General features: G+C 40.3%; 1 protein-coding gene across 8 annotated transcripts in view; it reads left to right on the top strand.

Annotated features, from left to right (window-relative positions):
* GLIS3 (GLIS family zinc finger 3) overlaps nucleotides 1–12,258 on the top strand; it is a 482,902-nt gene that overhangs the window by 14,482 nt on the left and 456,162 nt on the right. The gene's annotated exons all lie outside the window — the stretch shown is intronic.

Raw genomic sequence — 12,258 nt, 5'->3', positions numbered from 1 at the left:
GATAAAAAAGGGAGAAATTTTCATAGCCAATAAAATGAAGAATCAGTACATATCAGTGATAAGAAAAATTACTTTAAGAGCAAAACCTATAACTTTTATAATACAGCAAGAGGGAAGCAAGCTAGAAGGGAATAATGAAAAGATGTATTTTGTGCTTGTGGAGAACTAGAAAACCTGGTCAATTTGAAGTGCAGAGAGAATGTGCTTTTAATTCAGTAGCGTTTGAATTACCATATATTTTAAATTAAAGAATAATTGTTGGTGAATAGCAAGTTATTTGAATGACACACTATTTCTAGAAATTGATGTTGAATTAATGAGGTTATATTGTAGATGACGTATGTATTTAGAGAAAGAGCATGTACCCCACGTGAAATATAGCTTTGCTGTCTAAAATTGCACAATTATATATTCCGTAAGGTAGTTTTAGCATTCCGTCTTAAATGTTTATGTTAAAAATGCTTACACCACCAAATAGAATTACTAGCAACCTTCAGAATAGCCACTCATTCAGTTAATTAAGATGAATAATGATTCCTATCAGGCAAGTAGCCAAAAAGTTGTTTGTTTTAGTGTCATTGTATTTCTGTGTTTGGAGAAATTGGTGTAAATGGGCAGGTTTTAAAAAAACAATAGCACTAAACATACATGCGCCTTTTAAGTTAATTAATTTTTTGAGATAGGATCTCACTTTGTCACCCAGGCTGGAGTACAGTGGCATGATCATGGCCTCACTGCAGCCTCATCCTCCTGGGTTCAAGTGATCCTCCTGCTTCAGTCCCCCAAGTAGCTGGGACCACAGGTGCATCCCACCACGCCTGGCTAATTTTTTTTGTTTTTTAGAGACAGGATTTCATTATATTGCCCAGGCTGGTCTCCAACTCCTGAGCTCAAGTGATCTGCCCGCTTTGGCCTCCCAAAGTGCTAGGGTTACAGGCGTGAGCCACTGTGCCCAGCCTTAATTTATTTATTTTTCTTCTTCTTCTTCTTTTTTTTTTTTTTTTGGTCTAGATTAGTTTTGAATCATTTTATTTCTTAGAGGTACTGATATTTAGTATAAGTATGGGAAAAAGTTTTCCTGGGGCTACATCCAAAATAGGTTTCTCATTGTCGGGTTGCTATGTCCATGGTGTGGCAAGCTAAGTTCCCTCATGTTAAATTTAGATGTTTAGATTTTCAGGGGCTGAGGCCCGGTAAAACCTTTTAGCTCATGCTTGACTAGTGAACTGTAGCTTGCTTTTATATGTACTTGTGTTTGCAATCCTGACTGACAATAATAATGGTGATAATATTAATAACTTGCCTTTATTGTATCATAACAGCATATGTCAGGCACCGTGTTAAGTGCTTTCCAATACATAGTCTCAGTTATTCCTCAAACAGCACTGAGTTGTATGCTATGGCTATTTAACTGATAAGCAAACTAAGGTCTAGAAAGAGTAAGTAACTTCAGAGGCACCAGCCAGTAAGGAGCTTGGGAATACTAACTTTGATGGCAGTCAGAAGTGGCTGTAATTAAAGCCATGTTTTTAAAAAAAACTCACGTGCTTAAGGGCTAGTGAATTCTCAGGGTCGATATACCTTGAAATGCCTGTCAGAAGTAGTGCTGCTTCCTGATTCCTTTCCCTGTTGCTTTTTGTTTCCTTGCTCAGCTTCCTAGCTTACAGGATCTGCATGGTTGGGACATGCCTAGGCACAAATGATGGGTGGAGGACAGCTGTATTATTATCACCTCTAGCTTTGGAGCTTAGATACCATTGGTGGTCTAGATGGTACGAGAAGTGTCTGAATGTATCATTTCTTCCAGGTCTTGGTTGACAATTCCTATACTAAGCCAATAACTGGTTGAGGGTGATGATCTAGGATTGTTTGAATTTTGATCATTTACTCTACAAATAATTATTGAGCATATATTGTGGGTGAGCCACTGTTCTGGAGATGCAATAGCCAATAAAGCATAGTCCTTTCCCTCAAGGAGTTGGATAATTCATACAAATAAATGGCCAGTTAAAATATAGCACAGTAGGTGGGTGCGATGGCTCACGCTTGTAATCCCAGCAGTTTGGGAGGCTGAGGCAGGCAGATCATTTGAAGTCAGGAGTTTGAAGCCAGCCTGGCCAACATAGTGAAACCCCACCTCTACTAAAAATACAAAAATGAGCCGGCTGTGGTGGTGGGTACCTGTAATTCCAGCTATTCGGGAGGCTGAGGCAGGAGAATTGCTTGAGCCCGGGAGGCGGAGGTTGCAGTGAGCAGAGATTGTACTCCAGCCCAGGCAACAGAGCAAGACTCCATCTCAAAACAAAAACAAAAACAAACAAAACAGCACAGTAAGGACTCCAGTAGGGATACACTCAGATTGATATGGCCACATAGAAGGGTTTCTGGCCTGTGCTATATAGGCAGATAACTGGAAGGGGAAGAGCTAGCTTTGCAATCATGCAAAGTGCATGTCCTGTGTGTGTGTGTGTGTGTATGTGTATGTGTATGTGTGTGTGTGTGAGCACGCATATGTGTGAATTGGGGGGGGGTTGTCTGGAACTTATTCTGGGAAGGGAGAAAAATGCACTCAAAACCTGGAGGGGAGAAATCCTGGTGCATTTCATGGACTTCCACTTGGTTCCACATGGACAGGGGTACAGAAAACCGTGGTAAGAGATGAAGCTGGAGAGGAATCAGCAGAAGCCAGAGGAAGGGCCATGAATGATGTGCCAAGGAGTTTGGATCCATTTTGAGGACACTGATGGAACATGGGACTCTTGTGGGTTTATTAGTTAGGGTTTTCCAGAGAAATAGACGAATAGGATACATATCTACATGTGTATATTTGTGTGTGTGTGTGTGTGTATATGTATATATAAAGAAATTTGTTATAAGAAATTGGCCCTTGGGATTATGGAGAGTGGTAAGTTCCACGATCTACAGGGAGAGTCAGTCAGTTGGAGACCCAGGGGAGCCAATGGTTTCATTGCAGTCTGAGTCTGAAGGCCTGAGAACCAGCAGAACCCATGATGTAGTCCCTGTCTGAAGGCTGGCAGGCTCAAGATCCAGGAAGAGCTGATGTTTCAATTTGAATTCAAAGGCAAGAAAAAAACCAGTGTCCCAGTTGGAAGGCAATCAGGCAGGAAGAATTTTCTCTTGTCGGGGGCAAGGGTCAACCTTGTTCTATTCAGGACTTCAACTGATTGGCTGAGAATCACCCACATTAGGGAGTGCAATATGCTTTACTCAGTGTACTAACTAAATGTTAATCTCACCCAAAAACACTCTCATAGAAATGCCCAGAGTAGTGTTGGACCTAATATAGGGGCACCAAGTGGCCCAGTCAATTTGACACATAAATTTTAACCAAAGCAGTATCATTGCTTTGGGGCAAGGTACAGTTTACATGGTAGCTAAGAAAAGGCGTTTTCTAAGCTTTAAAAATGATTATAGCAACTCTTAGGGAAGCCGTAGAGCTGTATACGGAGAATTTAAGTTACCTAAGAATTGCTACACAGACAAGCATCTGACTTGAAGACTGAAGAATCTTTGATGGAAAGCTCATGAGAAGTATACATTTGATATTAATGTTTATATTATTTAAAAATTGAGTTCTGCTCAGTTGAAAACTCAAATAGCAGTGGCTTTAACATCATGGATTGTGGTTCCCAAACAGTGTATTAAGGTCACTGGAGTGCCACTGTGAACTTGGGGAGTCACAGGGTATTTTAAATTTAGAAGGAAACAGGGATATGTGGTATCCTTTGGACACCGGTCAGACTACTAGGTTGAGGAGGTTGACAGTTTCAACAGTAAATTGCACTATGTTCCTTTTGGTGACATCATATCTTTGAGAAGCTCCATTTTCAGGAATTGTAATTTAGAAGAAGCGAGTACTTTTTACACCCATGTCCACGGCGGCATTATTTATGATAGCCAAAAGGAAGAAGCAACCCAATGTGGTATATACATACAATGGAATATTATTCAGCCTGAAAAAGAAAGGAAGTTCTGACACATGCTACAACATGGATGATCTTTGAGGAAATTATGCTAAATGAAATGCACCAGTCACAAAAGGACACGTATTGTATGATTCCTCTTGTATGAAGTTCCTGGAATGGTCAAATTCATTGAGTCAGAAAGAATGGTGGTTGCTGGGAGTTGGGGGAAAGGGGACATGAGGAGTTAGCGTTTGATGGGTACGGAGTTTCAGTTGGTGAAGATGAAAAAGTTTTGGAGATGGGTAATGGTGATGGTCGCACAATAATGTGAATATACTTAATGCCACCGAACTGTGCATTTAGAAATGACTAAGATGATCACTTTTATGCTGTATATATTTTACCACAATTTTAAAAAAGCAAATACTAAGTGAAATCATCGTGGAACGGGTGATGGTGTCCAATCTTACTCCAAAGTTTGAGAAACATTAGAGTGCACAGTTTAACACACATCCCATTAGTATTTGGGGTTATTTAAGAATGAAATAAAAATACTGTTTTTCTTTTAATTTATTTGTATTATTTTTTCAAACAACTAGTAAGCTGTTAGTACATACGTGTTATTGAGTTGTTTATACCTAACTACTTGATAAATGCAAGTGTAGGTGTTTCTTTTGGCCTAGGGGTACCATGAAAAACTTACTGAAACACTGAGCATGCCATGAACTGAGAACATTTGGGAACTTTTGTTGTAGGAGTTTATTTTTATTACACAGAGAAGGCTGGAGTAGGTGCTTGCTGCTATTGGTTGGCCACTCCGCTGTCTCTGTTCCAAGGTCATGGAGCTTTCTCTAGTCTTCCTCTAGATTGCACAACATCTGCCTCATTCCAGATCCAGCTATCTAGTCTGCCTTCTGAGAAGAGTGAGGAGGAAGGAAGAGGACAAAAGGCAAAAGACAAAAAGAAGGACTCCTCCTAGATCTGTTCCTCTTCAAACACCTTTCCCAGATGCCCTGCCCAGCTATTCCCATTTAAATTAACCAATCATCGCATAACTTATTTCTTAAATACAATTCATTCTTTGATGCTGAATTCATCATTTTTTGAAGTTTGATCTGGCCTTGTGCTGTTTTGTGTTGTATTATACTGTATTTAGCTTTTTGTTTTGTTTTGTTTTTTGTTTTTTTTTTTTGTTTTTGCATTTTGCCTCTTTTATCTCTCTCAAGTAAGGTGAACCACTTGAAAGTAAGTTGCAGACATTGTGACATTTCACCTCCAAATTCCTAAGCCAGTGTCTTTCATGTAATATAACCAAAATATATTAATCATAACCAAAGAATTTAACTTTCAAAGTATTATTTGTATATAGTTACATTTTAAAATACAGTCCAGGCTGGCATGTGGTTCACACCTCTAGTCCCAGCACTTTGGGATGCCACGGTGGGAGGATGGCTTGAGGCCAGGAGCTCAAGACCAGCCTGGGCACTAAAGTGAGACCCCTCTCTCTACAAAAAATAAAATAATTTGCTGGGTGTGTTGGCATGTGCCTGTAGACCCAGCTGTGTGGGAGGCTGAGGTGGAAGGATCACTTGAGCCCGGGAGTTTGAGGCTGTGGTGAGCCATGATTGTGCCACTGCTTTCAAGCCTGGGTGACAGAGTGAGACAAGAGACACCAACCTTAAGTGACACAAAATAGTTTTTTAATCCCAATTAGTTTGGTGTCCTTTGTTTGATATTATTCTGGTTTTTTTTCTTCTGGTTCCTCTACCTTTCTTTGTGTTTCATGAAAAAATATGCTGATATATATATATATATAAAACATATATATAATACATATGTAATATATAATATATATAAAATACATATGTAATATAATATATAAAATACATATATAATATATAATACATATATAATATATATTTATGTTTATGCCTCAAATATAAATAAATTATAATCCATATTTAAATTTTATATTATTTATTTCATTCTACTTGTATTATTAATATTATGATATAAATTATTATTTTCTTTCCCCACTTATTATCCAAATGTCCTTCATAGCTGTTTTTTTTTTTCTAATCAAAGATCATATATTACCTTTGGTTGTCATATCTCTTTAGCCTACTTCAACAGACTTTTTTCATTGTCTGTTGTTTTCCCAGGGATAAATCTAAGTAAAGGAATGATAGAGGAAAATAACATTTTAAATCAGTGTCAGTATTGTAAAATGTATGATGTGGCAGTGAGAAAAACACACAGCTAGCTAACCCACTGACCAAGCAAGCTCTAATCTAAGCTCTAGATTAACACCAGTTGAAATAGCCAACCACAAACAGTAAAATATAAACATGAAACTTGATGTATTATTTAAAGTGCATTAATTTTTCAACCGCCCAGGTTCTCACAATACATTATCTTTCTTAAACCAGGTCTTTACAAGAGACACCAACCTTAAGTGACACAAAAGAGTTTTTTAATCCCAATTAGTTTGGTGTCCTTTGTTGATATTATTCTTTTTTTTCTTCCAGTTCCTCTACCTTTCTTTGTGTTTCATGAAAAAATACACTGATATATATGTATATATTATATATGTATATAATATATAATACAAAAATATATAACTATATATAAATATATATATATTTTTTGAGATGGCTGCACAGTCGCCCAGGCTGGAGTGCAGTGGCGCAATCTCAGCTCACTGCAACCTCTGCCTCCCGGGTTCAAGCAGTTCTCTGCCTCATCCTCCTGAGTAGCTGGATTACAGGTGCCTGCCACCACGCCCGGCAACTTTTGTATTTTTAGTAGAGACGGGGTTTCACCATCTTGGCCAGGCTGGTCTTGAACTCCTGACCTCGTGATTCACCCGCCTCGGCCTCCCAAAGTGCTGGGATTACAGGTGTGAGCCACCGTGCCCAGCCACGCTGATATTTTTTTTTTTTTTTTGAGACGGAGTCTCGCTCTGTCGCCCAGGCTGGAGTGCAGTGGCGCGATCTCGGCTCACTGCAAACTCCGCCTCCCGGGCTTACGCCATTCTCCTGCCTCAGCCTCCCGAGTAGCTGGGACCACAGGCGCCCACCACCTCGCCCGGCTAGTTTTTTGTATTTTTTAGTAGAGACGGGGTTTCACCGTGTCAGCCAGGATGGTCTCGATCTCCTGACCTCGTGATCCACCCGTCTCGGCCTCCCAAAGTGCTGGGATTACAGGCTTGAGCCACCGCGCCCGGCCCCACGCTGATATTTTTAAAGAGTTCAGGTGAGTTGTCTTTTTCCACACTCTGGTTTGTCTGATCATTTCTTCATGATTGGATTCAGGTTAAACATTTTTGACAAGAATACCATGTAGGTGATTTGTGTACCACCCATTGCATTATACCCAGAAGTACTGAATTTTGCTTCCTTCTAGTATTTGTGATGGTATATTTGATCACCTGGTTAAGGTGGTGTCACCAGATCTCTGCATTGTGAAGGACAATTTTCTTTCAAAATGTGTAAGTAATCTTGTGCAAATATCTTGTCCTCCAACAATCTTTCATAGCATCCATTGATGATACTTGTCAGAATCAGTTTTTACATGGTTGGTTGCATAGTGGGGATTTTCTGATTCTTTTATTCCTGCTATGTTTATTAACTGGTATTCTTCTGGAGAGAGGATCTTCTCTCCCTTCTCTTTTTGTGAATCACTACGGAATCACTCATGAATTTTTTTTAAAATTAGTGTGCTATAATTCATTACCATCATTATTGTTTGTGATGCTCAAATTGTCCCAAATTTGACCAGTAGGAACCCCTTGAAGTAAATTATTGTGTCTTTATGACATGGTCCCATTAAGTACTTCCATGCTTACAGGCATAACAAGATGTTCTAGGCTCACGTGAACTTGCATGCCCCAGACCTGGAATCATGCATTTTCCCAAGAAGCTCAAGTCCCTCTTAGTGGGGAATATTTGGAAAACTGGTGGAAAGGGTGTTCTTGTTGACTGTGGGATGTCGTTGCTTGTAAGCCCTTTCCACGGACAGAGTTAGGAAATATATTAGAGAAAGATAGTGAGTTCCAATTAAAATATGTTACCGAGTTCTTCCTCACACTCTCTTATTGCACACTTGTCAGTGTTTTCAGAAACATCGTGTATTTTTATTTGCTCTATGACAAAGAAGAGTTACTTTTAGTTTTATGTTTCTAAGATAATAGAAATTAGTTTTAAAATTGATCACTTACTACATGTAAATTTTTAATGAGGGGAGGTGAATGTGTTCTTATTTATCTGAGCCACTGGGTGAGCAGGGAGGACAGGGTGCAGTTGGCAACTTACTAGCTTCGCTAGGATTTGTGTGTGAAGGATCTTGGTTATATTGTTATTTCCCCTACTTCCTGCTCCAACAGTTACTCGCTGTAATTAGACTGGTAGAAATGCGTTTTTCAAAGCATCTGGGAAATCAGTTTTATGATCCCCACTTGAAGCACATTTGACACAACTATTTAAATATTTAAGACAATTTTACATCTGTAGTACCCGGAGGAGTATATAATTGGGAAGATTTTCATTAGAAGAGTGTTTTATTTTACTTCAGGGCTTCTGACATTTCTTGCTGGGCTCTGCTGTCCTTGGAGACAAAGAGAGTTAGTTATTCATTAGCGTCTGTGGGTTACTCATTATTGTTGGTCAGGAAAAAAAGACAGAATAATATCAACAGAGGACACCAAACTAATTGGGATTAAAAAACTCTTTTGTGTCACTTAAGGTTGGTGTCTCTTGTAAAGACCTGGTTTAAGAAAGATAATGTATCGTGAGAACCTGGGAAGTCGAAAAATTAATGCACTTTAAATAATACATCAAATTTCATGTTTATTTTTTACTGCTTGTGGTTGGCTATTTCAACTGGTTTTAATCTAGAGCTTAGGTTAGAGCTTGCTTGGTCAGTGGGTTAGCTAGCTGTGTGTTTTTCTCACTGCCACATCATACATTTTACAATACTGACACTGATTTAAAATGTTACTTTCCTATACTTAGGAAAAGTATTTCCTTTACTTAGATTTATCCCTGGGAAAACAACAGACAATGAAAAAAGTCTGCCAACACTGGTGTGTGTACCGTGTTGAATGCAACACGGTTAGAACTGGGATAAGAGTGACAATTGGGGTCCCGCAGTTTTGAAGAGATGCGGTTAATGTATCACCTAAAGAAAGTTGGGGCAAAATCCTTGGTTATTTTTTTTCACTTCTGCTTTTTAATCATTTATATTTTCTTGCACTTCCAATGTGGCTTCCTGCAGAATTAGAGCAAATAAAGTTAATATTCCATAAAAGGTTCCAAAAATAACCAAACAGCAAAGACCAAAGGCATTATTCCAGTTGAAGTAGCCAGAGTTTTCATTTTGTCTCGCCAACAAGTCAGGTGAAACACAATGTTTACTTTTGTTTGCTCTCTGAGCTACACAGGATCCACTTTGTATGATTTATTGATGCCGTGTACCAATCAAATTGATGATGGATTTCCAAGTGATACTCAATCGCAGGCATGATTTGTTCCAATTATAAAAGGGGATTTGTCAGTCTTGTAACTACATCTTTAAAATAATCTACTCCGTTAATACCCTTCCCCACTTGAAATGCTACAGGATATGAAGCTGAAATGTAACTTTCATGAGTCACCTATAGCATTTTCTTTTTCCCCTTCCCCTTCCCTTCCCCCTTCCCTTACCTTTTCTTCTCTTCTCTTTTCTTTCAGTCTTACTCTGTTGCCCAGTGCAGTGGCACTATCTGGGCTCACTGCAACCTCCACCTCCCGGGTTCAGGCGATTTTCCAGCCTCAGCCTCCCAAGTAGCTGGGACCACAGGCTCGTGCTACCACCGGCTAATTTTTGTATTTTTTGTAAAGATGGGGTTTCTCCATGTTGCTCAGGGTGGGCTTGAACTCCTGAGCTCAAAGTGATCCATCTGGCTTGGCCTTCCAAAGTGCTAGGATTACAGGCATGAACCACTGTTCCTGGCCAACCTGTAGCATTTTCTAAGGCGGTTAAAGGACTTGGACTTATAGAGTACTTTGTAGTTCACAAACTTTCATGTTGATTATCTCATGTGATTTGATTAAAGGCAGCATCCTGTGAGATGGGGCAAGTGTAACTGGCCACATTTTAGGGATGAAGACACCAAGGCTCAGGTTGCTGGTGATCTCATTCTTTTTAAAAATATTTGTTTATTTATTTACTTACTTATTTATAGAGACTGGGTCTTGCTCTGTCTCCCAGGCCAGAGTGCAGTGGCACGATCATAGCTCACTGCAGCCTTGAACTGCTGGGCTCAAGTGATCCTCCCACCTCAGCTTCCCATGTAGCTGAGACCATAGGGGTGTATCACCACACCTGGATAAATATATATATATATAAAAATTTTTGTAGAGAAGGGATCTTCCTGTGTTGCCCAGGATGGTCTCAAATTCCTAGGTTCAAACGATCCTTCCACCTTGGCCTCCCAAAGTGCTGGGATTACAGGTGTGAGCCACCATGCCCTGCCCAATCTCATTCTTTGTGTGCTGTGTGGTTTTACATTGAGTAGGACCCAACGATCTTAGATCTTTTGCTATAGGAGTTCGGAGAAATCTTTCTCCTTCTCTCTATTGGAATAGAGGGTGCTGCCATTCCTTAAAAAGTATACTTTTAAAAACTCAAACCATTTAGCTGTCGTTTCCATCCATGAGCTGAGGAAATGGGCACTTACTCCTGTTTTTGAAAATTTTTCTTGACAGTTTTCAACAATTGGCCCCTCTGAGCATGGAGAGCGTTGTCTACTCGGGAGGAGTTAGGCAGCTGTTTTTGTGTGGCCACCTGAGTGACACTGGTATATGCATAAGCACCTTTCCATACCTTTATATGAAGTCTGTAAACCCAGGCAGGCAGATACTATGAATGTGAATAGATTTGCTACTTCTGACTTGTCACGTTTTAAAGACACAATGGATGGTGACTTGTATTTAGTGCTTATTTTCATGGCTGCCTTATTTGAATAATGAAAGTCGTAAAAAGTTTGTAATTGGATCTGACATAATAAACAAGCTACAAAATGCAACTTGTGGTATAGGAGCTTGCTACTCAAGTATAATCTGAGGACCAGCAGTTTTAGCCTCCTCCAGGACCTGGTTAGAAATACACAGGGCCACTCCAGACCTCCTGAATCAGAATGTGCATTTTAACAAGATTCCCAAGTGATTCGTGTGCACAGGGCTGGCTTCATGGATGTGTGAGTAGTCACTTCACAGGGTCCTGCACTCAGAAGGGGTGCCCTGTGCTTAGGGTTTAGTGTTCTGTGGTCACCTTCTTGACATTCTTAATAATTTTGTTTTTGAATCTGTTTTTCGCAAGTGAAGTCCCATGGGACACTGGAGCGGTTAATGCGTGGTCTCATCCCATGCCAGGATGACCACTGACTCTTCCACTTCCACTCAATATTCACTGCCACCCTCTGCTTCTGGCAGGGATGGGGCCTTGCAGGAGGGTATGAGGAAGGTGTAGTGGGGTGTGTGTGCCCCATGTGCCCAATTGCCAGTGAGGCTCTGGGCACCTTTGGGGGTCTGCACTTGCCCTGAGAGTATCCCTGTGCAGAAGGAACCCAATCAATGTTCAGTAGCAAATGAAAAAACACCCCAACAAGTCCAGAGAGAGAGACCTAAGAAGAAAGGAAAAAGCTGCTTTCTTGCTTTTTGATCAAGGGACGCAGCATTTTTATTTTGCACTGGTCCCCACAAATTATGTGACTGACTTTGCAAGTGCACATTGACATTCAAGAAGCACTGCTATAGGGAAACAACATAGACATTGGAGCCAAGACCCACTGTCCAGTTCAGGCTTTACCACTATGGTGACCTTTACAAGGTACCAGGCCTCCTGCCTCAGTTTTCTCATCTGGAAGATGGGGGATAATGTATTATCCTCATTCACAAATGGGCAGAGTCTAGGCAAAAGGCAGACTCGGCCACATGTCCTGGAGTAGGAGAAAGTCCTGTGCAAGGACATGCTCTTTTCTTTGGTTTCATGAGGCTGATGAACAAAGCTGCACATTATGGCCTGAAGGTGGAACGGAGGTGCAGGGCAGGGTACGAAATGGGACAAGAAGGCCAAGCACCCGGTTTTTCAGATTCATGGGAGCATTTGGAAATTTGGAGTCAAGAAGCTGAGAAAGACAGACATTGGGGATCTTAAGTAGGGAGGAGAGTGAGCATCAGAGAACCTTCAAGTTAGGTGGATTGACTTGTCAAGTAGTCACCCACTTGCGTGGAAATCTCTGGCACACGTGAGATGGTGGAACAGAAAATGGCGTTTGCTTTTGAGGTTGAAA

Source organism: Papio anubis, chromosome 13, assembly GCF_008728515.1.
Source record: "Papio anubis isolate 15944 chromosome 13, Panubis1.0, whole genome shotgun sequence".
NCBI lineage: Eukaryota > Metazoa > Chordata > Mammalia > Primates > Cercopithecidae > Papio > Papio anubis.
This window is presented reverse-complemented; position numbering and strand designations above follow the sequence as displayed.